We start from the raw sequence: 26,870 nt of genomic DNA, 5'->3' as shown, positions 1-26,870 counted from the left end.
GTAAATTTTTAAAAATTATGACAAATGTCAATATGTGTGTATTAGTTTGCTAGGGCTGCCATAACAAAATACTACAGACTGGATGGCTTAAACAACAGAGATTTATTTGCTTACAGTTCTGGAGGCTAGAAGTCCAAGATCAAGGCATCAACAGGTTCGCTTTCTTCTGAGGGCTCTCTCCTTGGCTTGTAGATGAGCATTCTCTCTCTCTACTCTCACATAGTCTTTCAGCTATGCATGTATATTCTTGCCCTGTTCAAATTCCCTCTTGTTATAAAGACATCACCTTAGTGGCCTCATTTTAACTTAACCACCTCTTAAAAGGCTGTATTTTCAAATACAGTCACATTCTTAGGCACTGCAGGTTAAGCTAAGGATGGCCAGGTCAAGTTATCTTTGTATTCCTTTGTCAAAATAAAAAAAAAATCAAGTATTCTTCCCCAAAACACCAACTTTTTAATAGTGATTTTATACCCCAGGTCTATATGACTCTGAAGTCTTTGTTGTTTCCAATATATTTGCTATTAGCCAACTATATATTGTATAGTTGGCTAATAAATACCACATATATAAGCCAACTATACCACGGACCACAGAGAGATGGCACAGGCAGTATTAAGACAACAACAATAACAACAGTAAAGTCTTGTAGTTGATAAATAAAAAAGTAGGAGTAGTACACTAAGAGCAAATGTCAAATGAGAAAACATTGAGATAAAAACATACATTGATAAAGCATCTGTAATTTTAACTATACACATGTTACGAAATTAATATATGCTAGACATCTTGCTAAGTTATTTACTTTCCTTAACTCAATACATCCTCATAGTCCTATGAGGTAGCCAATCATTGTGTCTTCTGAAACAGCAGAAGATTTGTATGTTGTTTTTATCTACAGAGAGACAGGTCTAATAAATCATCTGTTTTCCTTACAGATGGGTGAAACTTGTTTACGTGTCAAAATGTTTTATGCTTCTTTCCCATCATTCCGCCCCCAAATCACATATTACAAATGTTCACATGGTAGAAAATCCAAATGATTGTGTTACAGCTCCATACTCCATCAAAAAGAGTACACCTAAGCAAAAGTTGGAGAAGAATGTGGTGACGTAATATCCATAATGATTCTGTTTCTTTCTTTTCTTTCCCTAAATAAAGGGCCATATTTGTAGCTTATCTTTGATTACCTGTGATTATCAATAACCCATTCACTTCCACACTAAGTGTAACTAATTGTTAGAAAAGAGTTTGGAACACAGAGAGACAGACAGAGAGTGAGAGAGAGAGACTGATCAGGGAAATGCAGTCAAAATTTACAAAATGATTTCTTTTTTTTTTTTTTTGGCAGAAGTTGTAATGTACTCAATAGTAGCAGTCCTCCCTCTGAGATACTACCACTTCCTAGAATTGACTTTAGGATTTTTTTCGTTATAATAATGAAATTTCTCTAGAATGAATATGTAGCCTAGATCTTCTTAGTGGTAGATTTATGGTCATGTTTAGAAAGGACAATTGTGTAGATTTAACTTTGTAAAGTTTAATTTTAGGAAGAGAAAAAGGAATAAATATTTCTATAACTAATATACTCTTCCATGAAATCCTGTCCTGAAGAAATTCCTGAATATACACATAGCTCTTCTATCTATTAAACTTCTTCCCAAGGGAACACACATTTAAATCCCCATGATATTTATAAATATTTAAGTTAGAAAGTGAGTTTTTGCCATTTCCCATAGGAAATCAAACAATGTACTTTATGCTAGTCACATCGCAAATAATCATATCTCAGAATTTCATTTGTAATTGCCTTCAAACATTACCATATAAACTCTTAGGAATTTACTGCATTTTATTAACTATATTACTCATATCTAAGATATTATTGCCACATCCAGTGTCTTAAAGCATTTGCTTTATGTTTTCTTCTAAAAATTGTATAGTTTTATGTCTTACATTTAGGCTTGTAATCCTTTTTGAGTTACTTTTTATATATGATGTTGGATTAGGGTCCAACTTTATTGTTTTGCATAAGGAAATCCACTTTTCTCAACACCATTATTTTCCTTCTATTATAGATCCAGGGGTAGGTGTACAGGTTTGTTATATAGTTGTATTGTCTAATGCTGGGGCTTGGGCTTCTGGTGAATCCATCACCAAATAGTAAATATAGTATCCAATAGGTAGCTTTTTCAACCCTTGCCCCTCTCCCTATTTCCTTTCTTTTGGTGTCCTCAGTCTGTTATTTCATCCTTATGTCCATGACAGCACCAATTTTTAAAGAGATTTTGCTTTTCCCATTGAAGTCTTCTGGGAATATAACCCTCCAAGTTGAAAGCAGGGTCTCAAAGAGACATTTTTACACCTATGTTTATAGCTGCATTACACAATAGCTAAACTATAGAAGAAACTTTTGTCCTTCGACTGTTGAATAGACAACAAAATGTTGTATATACATACAATGGAATATTATTCAGCCCACAAAAGAATGAAATTCAGACATGCTGCAACATAGATGAACCTTGAGGACATTATGCGAGATGAAATAACCCAGTCACAAGAAGACCAAAACTATACAACTCCATTTATACAAGGTCCTTAGAGCACACATAAAACAGAAAGCAGAATGCTGGTTTCCAAGGGGTGGGGGAGATGAAAATGGGAAATTATTCTTTAATTGGTATAAAGTTTCAATTGAAACTTTACAATTTCATCAAGTACATCATCAAATTGTACTTCATCAGGTACAATTTACTTGGTGAAGAGTGATGTGGCTGAATAGTGGTGATGACAGTGAAACATCGTGAATGTATTTCATTCCAGCAAAATGCACACTTAAAAATAGTTTGCATGATAAATTTTACATTATGGGTATTTTAACCACAATAACAAATTAGAAAAACACATACTTACAGGGAGAGTAAAAGAAAGATGCTTTGCATAAATATTCATATAGTTTTGGATAAGAGCCCTCAGTGGATATTTTACTCTGACATTATTAAACCCAAGGTTTTTCTCATATTCACTATAATATATATTTCCTAATCTATAAAAATTTGTATGGAATCTATTACATTTTACCTGTAACATTTACTTTTTTTAAAAGTGTTTGATGATAGAAAGATAAATGGTAAGGTCATGTGATCTATATGTTCTAACCAACAAATACTAATAACTAATGGATACTAGGCTTAATACCTGCATGACGAAAATAATCTGTACAACAATCCTCAATGACACAAGTTTACCTATGTAACAAACCTGCACTCATATTCTTGAACTTAAAATAAAAAGTTAAAAATAATAATGATAAACAGAGAAAATGAGTCAATATGAAAAACTGGGGAAAGGTGTGTATAATTAATTAGAAGTTCAGTAAGACTTGGTAAGATTTATTATTAAGAGAAAAAAACAAACCACTACAAAAGTCAGTGAAAGATATTAAAAAAGAACTTTGCAAGTAGTATCAGGAAAAATAAAGCTCCTATATTCCAGTATTAAAGAATCATATCTAATTTAGTATTAGAATGTTTTATCTGGTTCTTCCCATTAGACTGCTTTATTTTTTTTTAATTTTATTATTATTATACTTTAAGTTTTAGGGTACATGTGTACAAAGTGCAGGTTTGTTACATATGTATACATGTGCCATGTTGGTGTGCTGCACCCATTAACTCGTCATTTAGCATTAGGTATATCTCCTAATGCTATGCCTCCCCCCTCCCCCCACCCCACAACAGTCCCCAGTGTGTGATGTTCCCCTTCCTGTGGCCATGTGTTCTCATTGTTCAATTCCCACCTATGAGTGAGAACAAAAGGTGTTTAGTTTTTTGTCTTTGTGATAGTTTGCCGAGAATGATGATTTCCAGTTTCATCCATGTCCCTACAAAGGATATGAACTCATCATTTTTATGGCTGCATAGTATTTCATGGTGCATATGTGCCACATTTTCTTAATTCAGTCTATCGTTGTTGGACATTGAGGTTGGTTCCAAGTCTTTGCTATTGTGAATAGTGCCGCTATAAACATACATGTGCATGTGTCTTTATAGCAGCATGATTTATAATCCTTTGGGTATATACCCAGTAATGGGATGGCTGGGTCAAATGGTATTTCTAGTTCTAGATCCCTGAGGAACCGCCACACTGACTTCCACAATGGTTGAACTAGTTTACAGTCCCACCAACAGTGTAAAAGTGTTCCTATTTCTCCACACCCTCTCCAGCACCTGTTGTTTCCTGACTTTTTAATGATCGCCATTCTAACTGCTGTGAGATGGTATCTCATTGTGGTTTTGATTTGCATTTCTCTGATGGCCAGTGATGGTGAGCATTTTTTCATGTGTTTTTTGGCTGCATAAATGTCTTCTTTTGAGAAGTGTCTGTTCATGTCCTTCGCCCACTTTTTGATGGGGTTGTTTGTTTTTTTCTTGTAAATTTGTTTGAGTTCATTGTAGATTCTGGATATTAGCCCTTTGTCAGATGAGTAGGTTGCAAAAGCTTTCTCCCATTCTGTAGGTTGCCTGTTCACTCTGATGGTAGTTTCTTTTGCTGTGCAGAAGCTCTTTAGTTTAGTCAGATCCCATTTGTCAATTTTGGCTTTTGTTGCCGTTGCTTTTGGTGTTTTACACGTGAAGTTCTTGCCCATGCCTATGTCCTGAATGGTCTTGCCTAGGTTTTCTCCTGGGTTTTTATGGTTTTAGGTCTAACATTTAAGTCTTTAATCCATCTTGAATTAATTTTTGTATAAGGTGTAAGGAAGGGATCCAGTTTCAGCTTTCTACATATGGCTAGCCAGTTTTCCCAGCACCATTTATTAAATAGGGAATCCTTTCCCCATTGCTTGTTTTTGTCAGGTTTGTCAAAGATCAGATAGTTGTAGATATGCAGCATTATTTCTGAGGGCTGTGTTCTGTTCCATTGATCTATATCTCTGTTTTGGTACCAGTACCATGCTGTTTTGGTTACTGTAGCCTTGTAGTATAGTTTGAAGTCAGGTAGCGTGATGCCTCCAGCTTTGTTCTTTTGGCTTAGCATTGACTTGGGGATGCGGGCTCTTTTTTGGTTTCATATGAACTTTAAAGTAGTTTTTTCCAATTCTGTGAAGAAAGTCATTAGTAGCTTGATGGGGATGGCATTGAATCTATAAATTACCTTGGGCAGTATGGCCATTTTCATGATATTGATTCTTCCTACCCATGAGCATGGAATGTTCTTCCATTTGTTGGTATCCTCTTTTATTTCACTGAGCAGTGGTTTGTAGTTCTCCTTGAAGAGGTCCTTCACATCCCTTGTAAGTTGGATTCCTAGGTATTTTATTTTCTTTGAAGCAATTGTGAATGGGAGTTCACTCATGATTTGGCTCTCTGTTTGTCTGTTATTGGTGTATAAGAATGCTTGTGATTTTTGTACATTGATTTTGTATCCCAAGACTTTACTGAAGTTGCTTATCAGCTTGAGGAGATTCTGGGCTGAGACGATGGGGTTCTCTAGATATACAATCATGTCGTCTGCAAACAGGGACAATTTGACTTCCTCTTTTCCTAATTGAATACCCTTTATTTCCTTCTCCTGCCTAATTGCCCTGGCCAGAACTTCCAACACTATGTTGAATAGGAGTGGTGAGAGAGGGCATCCCTGTCTTGTGCCAGTTTTCAAAGGGAATGCTTCCAGTTTTTGCCCATTCAGTATGATATTCGCTGTGGGTTTGTCATAGATAGCTCTTATTATTTTGAGATACATCCCATCAATACCTAATTTATTGAGAGTTTTTAGCATGAAGGGTTGTTGAATTTTGTTAAAGGGCTTTTCTGCATCTATTGAGATAATCATGTGGTTTTTGTCTTTGGTTCTGTTTATATGCTGGATTACATTTATTGATTTGTGTATGTTGAACCAGCCTTGCATCCCAGGGATGAAGCCCACTTGATCATGGTGGATAAGCTTTTTGATGTGCTGCTGGATTCGGTTTGCCAGTATTTTATTGAGGATTTTTGCATCGATGTTCATCAAGGATATTGGTCTAAAATTCTCTTTTTTTGTTGTGTCTCTGCCAGGCTTTGGTATCAGGATGATGCTGGCCTCATAAAATGAGTTAGGGAGGATTCCCTCTTTTTCTATTGATTGGAATAGTTGCAGAAGGAATGGTACAGCTCCTTCTTGTACCTCTGGTAGAATTCGGCTGTGAATCCATCTGGTCCTGGACTTTTTTCATTGGTAAGCTATTGATTATTGCCTCAATTTCAGAGCCTGTTATTGGTCTATTCAGAGATTCAACTTCTTCCTGGTTTAGTCTTGGGAGGATGTATGTGTCTAGGAATTTATCCAGATTTCTTCTAGATTTTCTAGTTTATTTGCATAGAGGTGTTTATAGTATTCTCTGATGGTAGTTTGCATTTCTGTGGGGTTGGTGGTGATATCCCCTTTATCATTTTTTATTGCATCTATTTGATTCTTCTCTCTTTTCTTCTTTATTAGTCTTGCTTGTGGTCTATCAATTTTGTTGATCTTTTCAAAAAACCAGCTCTTGGATTCATTAATTTTTTGAAGGGTTTTTTGTGTCTCTATTTCCTTCAGTTCTGCTCTGATCTTAGTTATTTCTTGCCTTCTGCTAGCTTTTGAATGTGTTTGCTCTTGCTTTTCTAGCTCTTTTTAATTGTGATGTTAGGGTGTCAATTTTAGATCTTTCCTGCTTTCTCTTGTGGGCATTTAGTGCTATAAATTTCCCTCTACACACTGCTTTGAATGTGTCCCAGAGATTCTGGTATGTTTTGTCTTTGTTCTTGTCGGTTTCAAAGAACATCTTTATTTCTGCCTTCATTTCATTAGTTACCCAGTAGTCATTCAAGAGCAGGTTGTTCAGTTTCCATGTAGTTGAGTGGTTTTGAGTGAGTTTCTTAATCCTGCATTCTAGTTTGATTGCACTGTGGTCTGAGAGACAGTTTGTTATCATTTCTGTTCTGTTACATTTGCTGAGGAGTGCTTTACTTCCAACTATGTGGTCAGTTTTGGAGTAGGTGTGGTGTGGTGCTGAAAAGAATGTATATTCTGTTGATGTGGGGTGGAGAGTTCTGTAGATGTCTATTAGGTCCACTTGGTGCAGAGCTGAGTTCAATTTCTGGGTATCCTTGTTAGACTGCTTTATTCTAAGACTGCCAAAGAAACCTTCAACAGCATCAAAAAATGGAAAACTTATTTCAGGAACAATTCAATTATTTTATGAAGTTAGATGTTGACTTTCATGAAAGGTAAGAAATCTGATTTTAGTGACTAAATAATAAACAAATAAGAACAATAAAGGTAAATACCATTAAAAACAAAGTAGCTAAAGAGTCAAGATGTAGCTAAAACCAAGCTCAACTGCCTTGATGTCTGTCTGTGAATTTGTGAGGAAGTAAAAGTTTACAAGTTCCACTCCGTATCCTCAAAGGTCTCTGTCCTCAAAGGCAAAACCCAAAGTAAAATAACTTAAAAGGCAGGTTTTTAGCTAGATGTAAAAATAACACAACAAAATATTTTTGTTATTCTTAGGATAGTAAGAGATTCTCTCTGCAAGTCTTTGAGATGGCAACATGCAACTTCATATATATTTACAATAGCTGAGTCACCAACGAGCTTCAGAGCTGCAGATTAGTTCATATGTTCTCCAAAGTTTCCACTGATTCTGTTGTTCTACCTTCCCTTGATTAATAGCACATAGCCAGTCACTCCAGTGTTTTCACATTTTATTTTGTCTCTCACACACACAATCACTTGCGCATGAAACTGTGAACCCATGTGTACACACACACTTTAATCTGCTATATAGGACTATGTTTTATTTAGGCCTTTACACACACATATGCTAATATTTCTATCTTCCCACTTAATTCATTATACATATATCCTTTTTATGATAAAAATAAAATGCCATTATAAAAATCAAATTTGGGAATTATATATTTTTCTTTCTAACATTTATAGGTAGTATAAATTCTTATTTGTATAGAACTAGTTTTTTACAGAGACAAAATACTGATGTTATTTTTAAAGTTTTCCATAATTCCTCCACCAAAATAAAATTATACTATTTAATTTTATGAAGTCTCAACAATTCTCATTCTTCAAAAGCAAAGAGAATTAGATATTCTCTAATATCTGCTTTTCAGTATGATTAGCATTGTTATGCTAAACTCTTCTACTTTGAAATTATGTCTTCTAGGCATAACATCACTTTATTTTGAATTAATGACATTCTAAATGTCTAAATTCCAAGTGACATCTTGTTTATCTAGATTTTCTGAGGCCTAAAATTGTTTTTAATGAAATTTAAGTTAGATGTTCTCAATTTAGTTTAACAATTTTGCAAAAACAAAACAAGTGCTTACAAGTCTTATTCCCCAGTCAAATAAAACATTGTAAGTATGAACCCCAAAACACTTTCATAGAAATAAAAATCATCTATAGTTTTCTTTCCTCACGTGAAACAAATCAGGATGCATTTCTGAAAGTTAAAAGGTCATGTCACTCCTATATTTAGGTTTCTTCTATTTCTGCTTCCCAATTCTCCACTTGCTGGTAGCAATACTGGCAAAAATAAAACTGTTAAGATGATACTTCTGTCACAACAGTTTCAAAAAGGCTCTACAGAACAATGCAGCAATCTTTTAAATTTATCCACTTCTTTCATTCTCTCATTCTTCAAAAGATCTACCAACGATTGTACTTTAATAAATACATCACAAGACAAACAATGAACCTCTTAGGATATGTGGCATATAATGTAGACTTTTTCCTTCTGAATTAATGTTTGAATTTTTAATTTTGCTTTGAAAATTACAAAAATAAAAAACAGAAACATAAAATATTTCAAAGTCTCAAGATATACATGTGGCCAACAAGCATATGAAAAAAAGCTCAACATCACTTATCATTAGAGAAATGCAAATCAAAATCACAATGAGATACCATCTCACACCAATCTGAATGGCTATTATCAAAGAGTCAAAAATAACAGATGCTGACAAGGTTGTGGAGGAAAATAAATGTGTATACATTGTTGGGAGTGTCAATTGGTTTGACCATTGTGAAAAGCAGTATGGAAATTCCTCAAAGATATAAAAACGGAAGTACCATTTGACCCAGCAATCCCATTACTGAGTATATACCCAAAGAAATATAAATCATTCTATCATAAAGATACATGCATATGTATGTTCATTGCAGCACTATTCATAATACCAAAGACATGGAATCCACATAAGTTCACATCAATGACAGATTGGATAAAGAAAATGTGGTACATGTACAATATACACCATGGAATACTATGCAGCTATAAAAAATAACGAGATCATGTCATTTTCAGAAACATGGATGAAGTTGGAGGCCATCATTCTTGGCAAACTAATGTGGAACAGAAAAGCAAATACCATATGTTCTCACTTATAAGTGGAAGCTAAATAATAAGAATACCTGTACATCGAGGGGGAACAACAGACACTGGGGCCTACAAGCAGGTTGAAGTTTGGAAGAGGGAGAGGAGAAATAACTAATGGTTACTAGGCTTAATACCTGGGTGATGAAATAATCTGTACCACAAAACCCTGTGACATGAGTTTACCTATAGAAAAAACCTGCAGATGTACCCCTGAACTTAAAATAAAAGTTAAAAAAATAATTATTTGATATATTATATTTGAGTATTCATTTATTTATGATAAAAAAGACCATTGTTTTTCCTCCAAGCTACAATATAGTATTTGTTCTCATTTATTATTATCCACCTGATCACAAAAAATGACTTTGTAAAGTGTTTACTTTTTATGAGTATGTTCTGCTTTACCAAAAGTTGTTCATTTTTTCTGCCATACTGCCACATTCTACATCTCCAGGAGGCACTTTTCACATTGTATTCTATGCCGTGTAGTGCACATTCTGCTTGAAATGATAGATGATTAATTTTGATAGATAATTGATTTTATTCTAAATAGTATGCTATTGTTGTACTGACAGCACCATATGTTCTCATTAGTCAAAATTCTCAACTGCCAACAATGTAAATGTGTTAGATTCTGAAAAGCAATGCTTGGAGAACTTTTAGCAGCATGACAAACTAAGGTGATGCATGCAGTGCTCTTATACATTAAAACAAAAAAGTTTGATAAATTAGAGCAATTAAATAAAAAGTCTAACTCAAAAGAAAGGGATAGCCTCATATACCAAAATAAGAGAACAAAGAAAGCCATAATTTTAAGATGAAAGTGAACTTCTAAGTAAATTATGTCAAGACAGGCTCTGAGATCAGGGAGTCTAGATTTCTAATACTCATTGTAAGATAAGAAACTTATTATTAAATACATACGAGGTTCACATGGACACATGGCAGGGTACAACACACACTGGGGCCTGGTTAAAAATGGGGGTTGTGGGGAAGGAGAGCATCAGGAAGAAGAGCTAATGGATGCTGGGCTTAATACCTGGATGATGGGTTGATCTGTGCAGGAAACCACCATGGTGCACGTTTACCTATGTAACAAACCTGCACATCCTGCACATGTACCCAGTAACTTAAAATAAAAGTTAAAGGAAAAAAATAAGAAAAAGAAAAATAAGAAAAGAAAATCATCCAAACCAAAAAAAAAAAAAAAGCACCACCACCAACAATAAACAACCAAGCAAGCAATGTAGTGTTCCCCTAACTCAGCATCAAACACAAAGAACACTTCTTCCCATCAGCATGCATAATTGGGCAGTTTTCAGTGTAATTAGGACTTCCAGTGAAAAGTGATCTTTACAAAATCAAAGCCTCAATTATGGGCCACACACAGATTAGGGTCCAAACTTGCATGGTGTGAATTGTGATGATGTTTTTAATAAGAGGAGTTGGAGAGGAATTAGAAGTTAATCACTAGGAGAATACCTAAATAATATTTGGTAGATGCCCACTACAGCATACTAACTTAGAAAAAGAAAGACTAGTGTACATAGAAGTACATAGGTAGATACTAAAATATACTTTTAAGTGAAAAAGTCATGAGCTCAAATGAAATTTATAGCATGATACAATTAACAAACCTATACCACTCATGCATTCAAAATGCCACAGTACATATTTTATAAAGATAAGTTCATAATAAAATACACTTATCAAATATATTGAACAAGATATTTATGATAAGAATGAAATATACATTTGCTTCTGGAATGTAACAGCAAATTAAAATAATATAAATGGTCCCAAAAATAAGTGAGAGGTTGTGCATAAACCAATTATGACACCATTGTAGGATGGAGGGTAGCAAATAACTCAATATATCTAATTCCCATCAAATAATATGATAAAACAAAACATAGGCTTATAAACAATTTATAGAACAAGAAATAAATAATCCAGCAATTATAAAATATACACTTATTTAATTAAATAATAACTGTCTGCTCAGGCTGCCACAACAAAATACCACAGACTGAGTGGCTTTAACAACAAAGTTTACTTTCTCACAGTCTTGGAGACTGGGAAGTCCAAGCTGAAGGTGGTGGCTGATTAAATTCCTGGTGAATGTACTCTCTCTCTAGATTGCAGATAGCTGCCTTCTTATTGTGTCCTGACATAGTAGAGAGAGACAGCTTTTGTGTCTCTTTCTCTTTTTCCAAAGGCACCATCCGTTTCAGATTTGGGTCCCTTCTTTACGGTTTCATTTGACCTTAATTACCTCCTTGTACAGCCTGTCTCCAAAGACCATCACAGTGAAGGTTAAGGGCTTCAGAAAAATTTGGAGGGACACAATCTAGTTCATAGCTACAATTAAAACACTATGTATGAAACTTGCGGGATACCACCTAAGAGATTGGGGCAGCAGTTCCAATTCTGACATGATACCAGGAGGAGCTCTGCAGACCTACTTCCCAATAAAATGAATCATATTTATTTTTAAATACACACACAGAGAGACCCCGACATTTAAATGTTTCACAATGGTCTTAAAGGCATACAACAAATGAAGAAATATTTAATAAATATTAATAAAATAAAATTAATAATATTCAATAAATATCTAATAAATTTTACCAGTAAAAGTGAGTCTGTCATTTACCTGTTGCGAAACCAAGTTCTAAGCAGACCAATTAAGAGATAGGGTTTCCCATTTGCAATGCAGACTCCACTCACAGGATGGAGGCTTTGCTTGGGATGTGTTGATGTTAAAAATACTGGGTCCCCCAATCCTCTTTGCACCAGTTTTTGGGGTGGAGGTTTTATACTAGAAAAGCCAAGTCAAGAAGACTTGGAGCTGTGGCCCCTTCTACCACGTACTCAGCTATTAAACGAAGAATGTCATTCAAGAGAAGTTCACCATGGTCCTTGCCCCCAGCGCAAAGCCATGGCTTAAAGATTTTGCGCTGGACAAAAGCAGGCCACAAAACAGAGAGCTGCAAATTTCTCCCTTCTTAGGAAACATCATTTGCAACTGAATTTGGAGAAGTTCAAGACTAAGGGCATTCTCGAAGTCACTGGAGCTTGCAGTGAAAGGCACTTGGGAAGAGAATGGTAGTTCCTTGAAGACATAATCTAAACTACAGGCCAACTAGTTTGCCGGAGATAACTGGGGAAAAAGAAAGTTGCGAGGCCATTTTTGGGCACCAGAACAAATCTCGAATACTGACCTGGGAAACTATTCTCTCAAAGGAGCTCAAGTTTCACTGGATCAGTCTACAAAACAATTTATTTCCCAGGACCTTGTTGAAAACAATAGCAATTAGCAGAGTTCAACAGCTTGGTGTGGCCAGGGAAAGAGAAAAGAGAGCCCTGCCAAATCCATTGTGATTCCAGGATGACTGTGGACATAGCCAAGGCTTTGCACCCTAAGAAGGCTCAGAGGCTTTATACTGCCCAGAAGTAAAGAAAGGGATAAGAAAATGCTAACATTTTAACACGGGGGAATAATATTTGACAATTAAAATAAATAAACTGGGTTTAAATTTATCAACACAGATCCATCTCAGAAGTATAATGCTGAGTGAAAAAATAGATAAGCACAAAATTCAGAAAAATAATTGTGAAGAGAGTGAAACTGAATTAAGGAAAAACATAACAATGTTCCAACTTTATGAATAACTTTTTATTTCCATAAATGTGACAGGAAGAAAATATGAAAATAACTTTTCTTATGATTAATTTTTTATTTCTAATTATATTTTGATGTATATTAATTTAAATAAAGGTTAAGTAGTCTTTTATAATTTTCTGTAGTTCTCTTTAGGTTTGAAATGTAGCACAATTTAAATAAAGATTTAAACTATATTAGTAATATGCATTAGTAAGTGAGCTATAAGAACAGCCATAGAAAAACATGTTGCTATGGTTTGCAGGTGTCCCCCAAAATTCATTTATTGGAATTTAATCCCCAATGCAACTATATTGAGAGATGAGGTTGCTGAAAGGTAATTAGGTTGTAAAGGCTCTGCTATCATGAATAGATTAATGCTGATATTGCAAGAGTGAATAAGTTATCAAGGGAATAAGTTCCTGTTTTAAAAAGATGAGGCCGGGTGTGGTGGCACACACCTGTAATCCCAACACTTTGGGAGGCTGAAGCTGGCAGATCACCTGAGGTCAGGAGTTTGAAACCAGCCTGGCCAACATGGAGAAACTCTGTCTCTACTAAAAGTACAAAAATTAGCTGGGTGTGGTGGTGGGTGCCTGTAATCTCAGCTACTCGGGAGGCTGAGGCTGGAGAATCACTTGAACCTGGGATGCAGAGGTTGCAGTGAGCCGAGATTGCACCATTACACTCCAGCCTGGGCAATAAGAGCAAAACTCCATTCCAAAAATAAAAAAATAAAGATGAGTTGGCTCCCTCTGCTCTTGATCTTGACTGCATTCTCTAGCTCTTTCTTCAACTTTCTGCCGTAGAAAGTAGCAAAAAGGCCCTCATCAGAAACTGGCACCTTGATGTTGAACTTCCTGGCCTCCAGCACTGTGAGAAATAAATTTGTATTCTTTTTAAATTGTCCAGTCCTATGTTTTCTGTTTTAGTAACAGAAAGCAGACTAAGACACAAATAAAAATCAGGACATAATACATTTATGACAGATATTAAAACATATGAACTTTTTTTCAAAAAAATAAGTGAAGTAAGTTTTCCTGAAAATTATAAATTAGTGAAATGGACTTAAAAAGAAGAAAAGATATCTGAGATTCTGAGGACTCCAAATACAATTAGATAAATTAACTCATTAATTTTCCACAACCTTGTCAATATACGATAAAGTTTAATATGCATATTTTTAGCACTTTAGCAATTTCATTCGTAGGTATAAAACTCCAGGAATCTCACCTATATGTGAAAATGAGGCATGTAAATGACCATTCAATGCAACAGTTCTTATCATAGCTATGTAAGAAAAACCTCCCACATGTCAACCAAAAGTAGAGTGGTTAACCCGCAGTATAATCATACAGTGAAATTTTATAAGCTTTCAAAGTGAACCAGAGTTACACATGCTAATGTAAATAAATGTTAAATGAAACCGGCCTGGCACGGTGGCTCACACCTGTAATACGAGCACTTTGGGAGGCAGAGGCAGGAGGATGACCTGAGGTCAGGAGTTTGAGACCAGACCGGCCAACATGGTGAAACCCCGTCTCTACTGAAAATACAAAAATTAGCCAGGTGTGGTGGCGGGCACCTGTATTCCCAGCTACTCGGGAGGCTGAGGCAGGAGAATTACTTGAACTCAGGAGGTGGAGGTTGCAGTGAGAGCTGAGATAGCAACATTGTACTCTAGCCTGGGACAAGAGCAAAACTCCATCTCCAAATAAATAAATAAATAAACATAATCCATAATCTCAAACAAGAATATGAATTTAAAGCTGCATATATGCAATATAAATAACTATAAATATTTAAAATGAAAATGAAAACAATATAATTTATGTATTTATATATTTGTAATAAAAGTATAAAAATGTGTTTAAGAAACAAAAAAATTCAGATAATGATTTCCCTGGTGTAAAATGATGTAAAATATTATTGAGAAAGATCCAGGTAGCTCCCTCCAGCTGTCTCTTAAAGATTTATTTCTTTAAGAAAATATGAGAAAAAAAATTATAAAACCCAGTAAAAATCTAAAAGAATACAATTCAGAAAGCTGGCCTCAGATGTAACTTAATAAACATGCTTTTCTTTTATTCCATTATTTCTAACTTTCACAGTGAAGTGTTAAGCAAATATTGAGGTGATAGCTGGAATGAGAAAGTGGTATACTTTCTCCACGACACTCATTGTTTAAAGTAATATACTTATTAAACAGATGCTGAAGTATATATCTGCAATAGTCACTAATTAAAATGCATGAAAAAAATCAAGAAATTATGACACTTTAATACTGTTCATTTTCTCAATTTCTATCACTCAAACATGCCTCCGGAAAAAAAAAAAAGTTTTTCTTTGAAAAAACGATTTGCCTTATACTTCCAGAAATACTACAACTTGCATTTATGACACGCTTCAAAAATAAAATCTTTTACTTTCAGACTAAATCAATTTAAAAATTGTTTAAGATTTTATATTAAACTTCTTCGAGCTAATGTTATTGCTATTGGATGTGGTTGACTGTATCTGTTGACTTTGACATTGTCATTCCGAGTTATAAATATTAATGGTAGCAAAACTTCTGTGGATCAATAAATCTCTACAGTGATTTTAAAAATGTCAATTTTGTCTGAAGATTAAAAGTATGTTTTGTATATTAACTAAAAACTTCTTCATCAGTGATTACATTCTCTCTTCCCAGACTTTCCTCTCTGGTATACAGCCTTGGTAACAGACCAGAAAGTCTGTAGTTCACCAAAAGTTTCAAGAATTAAGAGCCAGTAGAATTCACAGTACTTACGGAGTTGGATGCCAGGGGATGTGGTGATAATGAGTATAGCTCTCACTTCCCAAAGCAAAGTGGACAAAACAGAAATGGGCAGTTTTTCCCATGATATCTCTGTAGAGAGAAAGAGAAAGCACAGATACATTTTGTTTTTCAAACTTCCAGCCTAATATATTTGTTGGTTGGCCCTATCAAAATCTCAACACATCCAAAACTGAACTAGCTCATGTTCTTCTCTATGCCCATCTAACTCCACAAACTTCCTCCTCTCACAGCAATCTCTGACTCTGATAATTGCACCATGACCTGTCCACACAGGGAACCCCTGTCTTTTCTCTATCTCCACCATGATCATTTGAGTTTAGGTCACTATCGCCTCTTGCTTAGACCTTTTCCCATCATCTGCTTGTTTTGCCTCCCTCCGGTTTTCAACTATCCAATATAGTCTACAACAATGGTGGTGAGTGGCTCCTCTAAAATGAAAAGTGAATCACGTCAGGGCTTTCAAGTTGTATTTGGTATAATGTTCAAACTTTTCATTATATTTTCAGGACCCTTCTTCCCTATCTCCTGCCCATGTATCCACATTCACCTCTTGTCACTTCACCCCTCCACTTTAATCTCCAGCAATACTCACTCACCTTTTGATTTCTTGAATCCAACTAATTCTTCTTGGCCTCCAAGACTGTATATGCTAATACCTCTTCTTGAAATATTTCCCATTTCTATTTTTAGTCTAGATAATTCTCAGGTATCTTTCTGGCATAACTGAATGGCTACTTCTTTCAGGATGCCTTATTTGCCCTTCTAGGTTAAGATATGTCCTATTGTATTCACCTGTATTATCTATCCTGTCACAGCATTTATGCATTTTAGTTTATTTGCTTCCTGACTGACCGTAATCTCCATAAAAGCAGGGGCTATTGTCATCTTGCTCACCATTAAACAGCTAGTACCTGAAACCCGTGTGGCGTATAGTTGATGCCTAGAAACTTTTTTTGTGAAGGAGGCGGTAAGCAAATAAATACATTACCAAAAGGAACACAGCAAAGGTTCTTAGGTATGGTCTGGTGAGAAAGAACACTCTCATAAGTCAGGCGAAGTCATACATAGGCGGCAGGTATACACAGAAGCCTTGGATCTACAGTGAGTTAGTTCTCCAAGGTTCAGTACAACTGCCCAGGGCAGATGGAGTCTCATCACCATGTGCTCCATGTAACTCTGCTGCTGAGGGACTCCAAAAGCACTTTGCTCTGGGTTTTATACCCTAGTCCCCAGCTGAGTCACTGTGCTGAAGCACTGTAGAACATCATATGCTGGGAGAAATGAGGACACAAACTGGGCTGTATCACATATTTCCTCTTTATCTCAGAATGTTCCTCTTGGAATGTCTGATAATTGTAACCAAGGAGGAGAAGAACTGGGTCAGCAAAGACCGTCTGGAGACCTGTCCTTCTGCAAATCATTAAGGCCCATGCTTCTAGAAAGGGGACAGTGAAACAACATTTATTTGAAATATCATGAATGATAGAAATAACTGGTTATTCTTATTTTTCTTATACTTTATTCAAATATTTTTCAAATGTTTCTTGATAGATAAATAAGGTATCATCCCCCAGGTCTTTTCATAAACTTAGAATTTGGAATTATGTCTCTATGTTTTTTTGGTTTAATAGTTCTCTCTTATTTATATTTTTGACAGCTTCTTTTGCACAATTATATTTCACTTCACTGTACGTTCTGAAGTAGAAAAGTACATTTAGATACATAATACAGCATGACAAGAATAATCCTTAAACATGTATTAGCCATGAATTACTTTAAGTGATATGGACTAAATAGCTTAACCTATCATTTTAGAACACAATTATTAGAGATCGACAATGGGTTTCAATTTGCATATATTTCTGGTCAATTGTTTAAAGCTGCCTTATATTCTGTTGGGAAGAGAGAAGGTGAAACAATATGAGATAATTAGCAAGGAAAATAATCATGTTAATTATTAATGTCAACCAGAGAATGAGAAAAAGGTGATATGGCAGGTCCAACACATAGATACCCTCATGATATTGTGCAATTATTTAGTAGAAAAATAAAAATGAAAGCTAATGGCCCTAAGTAACTAGCACAAAAGAGGTAGATATTTGGATGAATGACACTTTGAAATACGTATATTGAAACACAAATCATACACACACACACACACGTAATATGTGATCATTAATCTATGACATTGTAGTATTAGGGTAGTAACTCTATTAAGATTTAATTAAAAAATTAGTAATTCTTCCAAATCTGATATTATAAGTGGGCTAAAAATGTAATCATAATGTATTTTGAATGTTTCACTTCTAAGCACAAATAGAAATAATCTAATGAATTTCCATGTAAATATAATATTAGTTATATTGAAATAATTAAGAATGCAGAAAGAATATAAATTTAGTGAAACATTTTCCCTTCCCAGGAAAATCTAGCTGCATAATTACATTGTAGTAAAATTTTGCTTGTCAAAATTTACATTTTACAGCCAGGCGCAGTGGCTCACGCCTGTAATCCCAGCACTTTGGGAGGCCAAGGTGGGTGGATCACAAGGTCAAGAGATTGAGACCATCTTGGCCAACTTGGTGAAACCCCGTCTCTACTAAAAATACAAAAATTAGTCAGGTGTGGTGGCAGTCTCCTGTAATCCCAGCTACTCAGCAGGCTGAGGCAGGAGAATAGCTGAAACCCAGGAGGCAGAGGTTGCAGTGAACCAAGATCGCACCACTGCACTCCAGCCTGGTGACAGAGCAAGACTCCATCTTAAAAAAACAAAACAAACAAACAAACAAACAAAAAATTTACATTTTACAGAGCCCATTTTGTTTCCAATGGTTATATAACTTCAATTGTTTTAGAAATATATTATTTTTTGAAAAAGAAATTAAAATAATCTGCTGATACTCTACATAATTGTCTCATGGTTTATAATTGTAAGTAGTACAATCAGACCTTGAAATAAATATATAATTCTTATTATTAACTGGGGGATTAAACCTTTACTAAATATCAAAATTTTACTGTAATTAAATTTGACTGACATTTTACTAGACTTTTCACTAAGCATCATAAACAGATAATACCATATCATGCTTGTTTTGATTTCCTCATCAATTTCCAAGCATCAGGTATATTGCCTAGAAAATAGTTGGCATGTGAAAAAATTTTTTTCAAAGGCTGTCTCACAGAATGATGAATGGAGAATTATACATACAAGAAATGATGTTTTAAAATACAAGGTAAGCATAACTCTCTCTGAAAAATAAAAATTGGGGCTATAAAACCTTAATATAAACAGCTAGCAATGGCAGAGGCAGGACTTGAATTCGATATTTTCTGTTTTCCAGGTAAAAGGTACTTCAAAGCATGTAATCATTTTTAAAAATAAATATATCTATAAAGAAATTAGTTATAATTGGCTATTTGTTTATAACAAGTTTATTCATAAGCAATGTAGTCTGCTACTAAAATGTATCCATGTATGTGGTTATTTATAAATTACTTACATAACAGCCCCTACCTGAATCCTCAAGAGACATGTTTGAGCCTCTAGGGGTGAAAACCTGGCAGTGACATTTATTTGACTGGTTTTCAGTCAGTCACTCCACAAGGTGGCAGTGTAGTATTATTACAAATAATACCCCTTCTGCAATTTTTTCTTTTTTTAAGAATATGTTTTTTCGTGTACGTTGGGGAATTATTTTACCTTTTTTTTTCCATGTGATATATCTTAAGGTTAAACAAATTCTGAGTAAATTTTAGATTTCATACATTGTACAAACAAGACAAAATGAGCTTGTTTTAGGTGCCTGAATGATACAAGCTATCCAAGATTTGTTGAATATCATGTCAACATTTTGAAGAGAAATGTCTTTACTGAAAAGGGAAGGAAACCTCATGTATATATAATCATTTCTTATTGTCTTACAAAAGCACATTATGTTGAAAGGGAAGGTTCATCACAATCTATATTGAGTCTAACGAAGGTAGTGCTCTGAATTTAAAATTATAATTCTGGATCTTTTCATGTACGTTTTTAATTATAAAGAGGAAGAATCACTTGTATGATTGCACATATAAATTCGTATTTCCCATGTATACTTCCGTTTTGAACTATAATCTTTTTAGTAAAATTCATCAGAATCTACAAATCTGTAAAAGTATCTGAAGAGTGTCTCATCAACTCCTTTGTGTTCTGTAGAAGCTTTCACAAAGCTATTGTCACGCTCAAGAATTCATGATATTCAAAAGTTTCACCGTTGAGTAGAAATAGAGATACAGAAAGAGGCATGCTATGAAGTTTTTAATACAGAAAGTCATGATTTTGGCAATGAATTTGTGATACCTTATTTTGTCATCCTTCTCATCTTGGATTAGTTGAAGTGGGAATGTGTTTGCAGTCATACATGCTGTAGGCAAGAAGATGTTTATCGAGGAGCCACTATTTATTCCTATTTTCAGAGAGCTGTCCCCAGCCTAATGAATACATAAGATAACAAGAACAATTCTGTTACCCATTTTCATTATTTCCTTTCTTTTTTTTTCTCTAAATGTTATTTTTTACTGTAATCACTTATGGTCTACTACAAAAAGGGCTTCATAAAATTCAAAATATTATGGTCTTCTTAATTGGGTTCTATCTTCCCAGCACTATTTCACTTTTTTTGTGGTAACAGATACTTCTCCATCCTTTTAAAGAAATATTTTCTTCCCCACTTAAACCATATTATGAGGGAGTTCCAGTCCAGTGCTTTGATAATTTATGGAGCTGGACCTGTAGCCTAGACCCGGTCAACCATATTTCCCTATGCCTCTAAGCAGAACAATTAAGAGTAGACTTATGACTCAATCCAGGCCAATCATAATCCTTCCTTAGAATGTAATCTATTAGAACTTGGAGAGAGAAAGAAAGAAAACTGCAGTGGGAAAGGATTTAGCCAAGTAGAGAAAAATTGACGAGGAGGGGCAGAACGCTGATGGTATTTAATCTGCAGTTTCAGTCACTAAAGTCCCTGCAGATGATACCTGCTTATCTTCTGTTAATTCTGTGATTTCATATAGGATCTTTCCTATAAACACCATTTTCTGCTTCAGTTAGTTTATTTGGGTTCCTGCCATTTGCAACCAGACAAATTCTGACTAGACAACTGTTTTGCAAGATCTGCAAGTGATATTTTTAAAAGTAATTTTATTGATCATCTGGCAAAATACAGGTAAGTAAATCACAAGAAGTAGGACATATTGTAAAATATATGATAATCATGTTTTAAGCCCTTTATAAATATCAGATTTGGACGAAGAATTACAACTCAAAGAAAAGTATGTTACAAAATAAATAAATATGTTGAGCTGTAATTGAGCTATAATTTTAATTCAATAAATGTTTTTGTTTTCTTAATAAAAATTTTAATACCACACCCACCTCTCCCAACTTCCTATTCCTCACCATCACAGCTAAGCATTGGAAAAAAAAAAAATTAGGCCGGGTGCGGTGGCTCATGCCTGTAATCCCAGCACTTTGGGAGGTCGAGGTGGGCGAATCACTTGTTGGTCAGCCTGGCCAACGTGGTGAAACCCTGTCTCTACTAAAAACACAAAAATTAGCCAGTCGTGGTGGCATGCGCCTGTAATCCCAGCTGTTTGGGAGGCTGAGGCAGGAAAATCGTCTGAACACAGGAGGAGGGGGTTGCAGTGAGCCAAGATTGAGCCACTGCACTCCAGCCTGGGCAACAGAGCAAGATTCCATCTCAAAATAATATAATAATAATAATAATTAGTCAATGAGGCAGAAAAGGAGTCAAAGGAAGAAGAAGGTTCAAAGGTGGGGGTTGTAAAATAAAAATCAGAAGCCTGGAGGAAATGATCATTAGAGAAGCAGAGAAATGTCAGGTTGTGTTCATGGAGTTGAGAATAGTGAAGTCAATATCTGTATGTCAGAACAAGATGCATTAAGAATCCACTGAAGAACATAAGAAATGGCACTGTGGAAAGAATTCAAAGTTGAGAACCAGTAAAAATAAAAGAATTATGGAAATATGGGAGTTTAATAAAGAAATCTGGGTATTATAACTTTATTATGGATGATGTCTATTTTGGCTAAGGTACATTTTAGTTCATCATTCTTCATTTTTGCTTTTATTTTGTTGCATTAATTGTTTTGTTCTAACTTATTTTTAAGAATTACAGTGCATCTGCCTGATTACATTTGAGGATTATCTTGAAGTGTCACCAACTAAATGAGCAAGTGTATTTAAAAAGAAAAGAAAAACAAGATTTAGATCTTGATAATTTTGTGGTACAAGGTAACTATATGGTGTGTCTTACATTTAAACTTTTGATAATTGTATGTAAAGTTAGTTTAAAGTAAACTATATTAAAGAACATGGCAAATGTAATTAAATGAACATTTTGAATAATGGAGAGCAATAAAGAGTACTTGTATATTTTGAATCAGAGAGTTGGTGCTATTGATAAGGAAAAAATCAATGAATGTGCTATGGTTATTGATTTTTCAAGAGAAACTGGTTCAGAAAAAAATAATGTCAGAGAAAAAGGACAAAATTTTCATCAAAGGGCAGCATTGTACAAGTGTTCAATTCTACATTATCAGTGCTTACTGCCAATTGAGAAAAAGCAATGAGATAAAAATTCCATCAAACTATGAAGGATTAATTTTGTCACCTGTGTGAAAGATAAACATTTTAAAGCCATATTGATGGACATTTATAATGAGGTAAAAACAATTCTTGAACTTTTCCCCCCAATTTATTCTCCATATTTTCATTAAACAAACTTATTAAGTCAGAAAACCTAGTTGATTTCTGCCTGATATATGTCCTACATAATGAATTTCAATTATAATTATTCGGAAGACCTCAATTCTGAATTAGTGTGCTTTTTTTTTTAACTTTCAATGCAAACCTTTAACATCATGTTTCCCATTCTTTATATTCTCTTTAATGAGTATGAATGACAGTGATGTTTCTTGATTCTATAGCATATACTTTGTTAATGTGTAATATGGAAAAGTTCAAAGCCAAAGAAATACAAGTGTTTGCTTTGTTTTGTTTTACTAATGTAATAATTTACCTACATCAATAAAAAGATAAAGGAAAGTTAGCCTGAACTATTCACCTGATGACTTCCAGTTGAGATTTTATATAATATCTTAAATACCACAGTGGTCACATAAGCATACAATATTATACACGTGTACTTCTGAAGTTATTTTTCTAACATAATACTATGATATAGCATATTGTATATTAAATAGAATAATTATTATCTAAGAAAATACATGTAGTCAATTGTTTCTTTTCTCTAAACTATATTTTTCTCAACAAATTATGTTACAGGCTAATATATGATTAAATTGTCACAGATTAGAAAATATTGAAGTTGGTACTAATAAGGTTTATTATAGGTACCCTATCAGAGAATCTAAAAAAAAGTGATACAATTTAATTTCCCAAACTCTCCCGCTTCTCTGTGTTAAAAATTAACATATTCATATATTCAAAACACATCCAGTGAGTTTCCTTTATATGAACTCAAACACTATTAGCGACCTCAATAGTTTGATGCAGACACATCTGTTGAAACCATATATAATGAAGCTCATGGCAATCCCAATGGAGCCATAAACAGATATGCTATTCAATAACTATTTCAAGTTCATTTATTTAAAAAGTCATAGAACTTTATTTTAGCTCTGTGATTTCAGTGAGAGCCATAGAACTCAATGGCTATATGCTGTTCTAGGGCTTTGACTACTAAATGTTGTGTTGCAGATTCTGAAGGGTATTTCTAAGAGTAACCAGAAGAGAGCATCCATATCTCAGAGACACGTGGAGCTAAATTAGTAAGGCACAGAAGGTCTACCACACAGCTTAAGCCAACTCTTTCTGAGGAAATGATGATAAATTTCTTTTGATCATGCACAAATGGCTTAGGAAATGACTGGGAGGTAGTTGATATTCCAAGATTCAAGCATCTGGTATTCTAAAAAAACCAATATAACTGCATCCTAGTTCTGCAAATTTGTTATCAAAACAATTTAGGCTAAGCATTATAGTCATATACTTATTCCAGGGCACATCAAGCTACTAATGTAATTACTGAATGGGTTCTAAGGAGAAGGAAATTAAATTAAGAAAAACTGTTTTGCATAGCAGTGATTTATGGCCTACTTTACTCCCCAACTAGTGAGAAGTGTGAAATCCAAGTTTTGCAAAATACAATTTTAATAGTAAAATATTTGAAAAAGAATTCATAGGAGGAAAAGGAGACTCATCAAATCAAAGGAGGAGTTATAATCACATGTGAGTCTTTACAGTAGTATTTGAACAATAATGGTTCTAATCATAGTAAATGAAAATCGATTATTTTTCAAGTGCTGGAGACTATTTCAGATTCTGCTCTGCACTGGGGTATAATTTGAACTCTGTGTATGTGCACATTATTTGTATATTAATGATGTGGTTTTTTTCTATGTCTTCATTTCTAAGTCCTGATTATTTAAACTCTACTATGCTTTCTGCCCCATAAAATTAGTCTTTGGCACTTGAGTCAGAACAGAAAGTTTTCTCATATATCTCATGTCAATTAGGTCAGGTTAACTCATCATAACATTGCATGCTAAACTATATTAAATACATAAATCAAAAAATGATTAACTGTAAGTTGCAACATTTTCAGGCTTAAAGCATATTAGAAACATTGCTGGAATGAAATAATTTTGCATACATTTTACTGAAGAAATTTGGAATAGAAAAAGGCTTACAAAATGTTGGATCAATAAGAGATTTCATAATGAAGTACTTTAAATTATTCAGAAAATTATTTTCCTCATTCTTTTACAGTGTTAAATCTAAATCCTTCCCTTCGGTCTCTCTTTCCTTTCTTCCCTTTTTCTTCATTTTTTTCCTATCTTTTCCTTTCTCTCTCTCTCTCATTTCCTTTCTTCCTTCCTTCTTTTCTTTGCAAGTCTAATATCCTGAGATCTCAATTCCTTGTAATGTGGTAATTACAACCCAACCAAGGACAACACTACTTCTTAATTATATTTTTGATCAATAATATCTCTGACAATCTGACAACAAGTATGGAGAGTCATCACAAAAAAACATGTATATGAACAAAAAACTTTTATTAGATTTAGAGAAGTTAAAAATTTTTCTCCCAAGCCTAAACAGAGACATTATAGCGACTGATTCATGAACTTCATGTTAGAAGAGAAAGCAAAAACAACTTGAGGTTGAGTACATTATTTTAAATACCTTATGGTGAATGTAACATTTCAAAGAAAAACTAAGTGATGTTACTATAAGTGAAACAGGAAACCTTCCCTTGTCACCCTTGCAGGGCATGTGATGGGGATGTGGCTGGCTTCTTTGGTGCCCCACTGCTCACACCTCTAGGGAAGCATGCAGATGGGCAGGCTGTGGGGCTCTGACCCCACAGCAGTGTCTAGGGGTGAATGTTTATAGCTGAAGCCCCAGTGGGCATGTGTTACAGTGTGTTCTTTCAGTTTAGCCGTCCCTAGGCAGCTTGTGTTAGTCAGCTCAATAAGACTGCCTGCCTTCCTTACTCAAGGACAGAGGGCTTTCTGTATCCCAGGGTTTCTTGCCTTGGTGCACCATAAGAATTATATAACACATGGGTTTGGAGAATGAGTGCAAGGTTTTATTGAGTGGAAGTAGCTCTCAGCAGATGGGGGAGCCAGAAAGGAGATGGAGTGGGAAGGTGGTTTTCCCCTGGAGTCAGGGCACTCAGTGGCCAGGCTTTCCTCCAGCTGCCCCAGCCAAACTCCACATTGTTCTGCCGGTTGATGACCTGCCACACTGCTGGTGCCTGCCAGTGCCTGTCAGTATGCTCTTCTGCCAGTGTGTTCCTTGTGATGTCCAGCCGCTTGTGTCTCTGCCAGCTAGGGTCACAGCACGGGGGTGTGGCAGGCCAGGGCAGTCTTGGGAAATGCAACATTTGGGCACAAAAACAAAAATGCCTGACGTCAACTAGATCCCGGGGCACAGGCCTCGGGGTGGAGCCCTTACAAAGGACCCACCCTTCTCTACCAAGAACTTCCCTGCCCCACTCCCATATCATAAGGACTAAACAGATAGGCTCAAAGGTATTTTAACTAGAAATATTATATGACTTCCACCTTACTGAATTATATGCATAGTATGTAAAACCTTGAGATAAGGAGCCCATCTGTCAATTAATGATTCATCTAAAAGATTGTTACTGAACAACTAGAATGGGCCAGGCATTGCTTTAAAAAAGGAATGTAAGACAACTATTTGCAAACAGTCCAGTTGCAGGCAAGTATATTATCTCTTTTCCATGCCATCTTAACATGCAGTCCTTTGAATATTAATATATATGCCACAGGATACCCTAATAAAGGTAGTATCCATAATAGATAATAATTTTTAAGCACTATAAACCCATAAAGTCTGAGACAATCAATTTAGAAGTTTATTTTGCCAAGGTTAAGGACATGGCTATGACACAGCCTCGGAGGGTCATGACAGCATGTGCCTGAGGTGTTTGGGCTATACCTTGGTTTTATATTTTAGGGAGACATAAGACATCAATCCATACTTTAAATATGTACGTTGGTTCAGTCCAGAAAGGTAGGACAACTCATAGTGGAGGGAGGGCCTTCCAGGTCGTAGGTGGATTTGAAGATTTTTTGATCAGTAATTGGTAGAAAGAATTTATCTAAAGACCTAGAATCAATAGAAGAAAGTGATATCTGGGTTAAGATAAAGGGTTTTGGAGACCAAGGTTGTTATTATGAAGATAAAGCTTCCACGTAGTAGGCTCAGAGAGAATAGATTGTAAATGTCTCCTATCAGACATAACCAGTCCGTTCCGTCAGTCATAAGATCTCCATTTTAATATTAATGCTGGTCTGTTGTGCCTGATTTCCAAAGGGAGGAAGGTATAATTAGGCATGTCCAACC

Source organism: Pan paniscus, chromosome 3, assembly GCF_029289425.2.
Source record: "Pan paniscus chromosome 3, NHGRI_mPanPan1-v2.0_pri, whole genome shotgun sequence".
In the NCBI taxonomy this organism is placed as follows: Eukaryota; Metazoa; Chordata; class Mammalia; order Primates; family Hominidae; genus Pan; species Pan paniscus.
The sequence above is the reverse complement of the archived record's forward strand: the minus strand, read 5'-3'. Positions refer to the sequence as shown.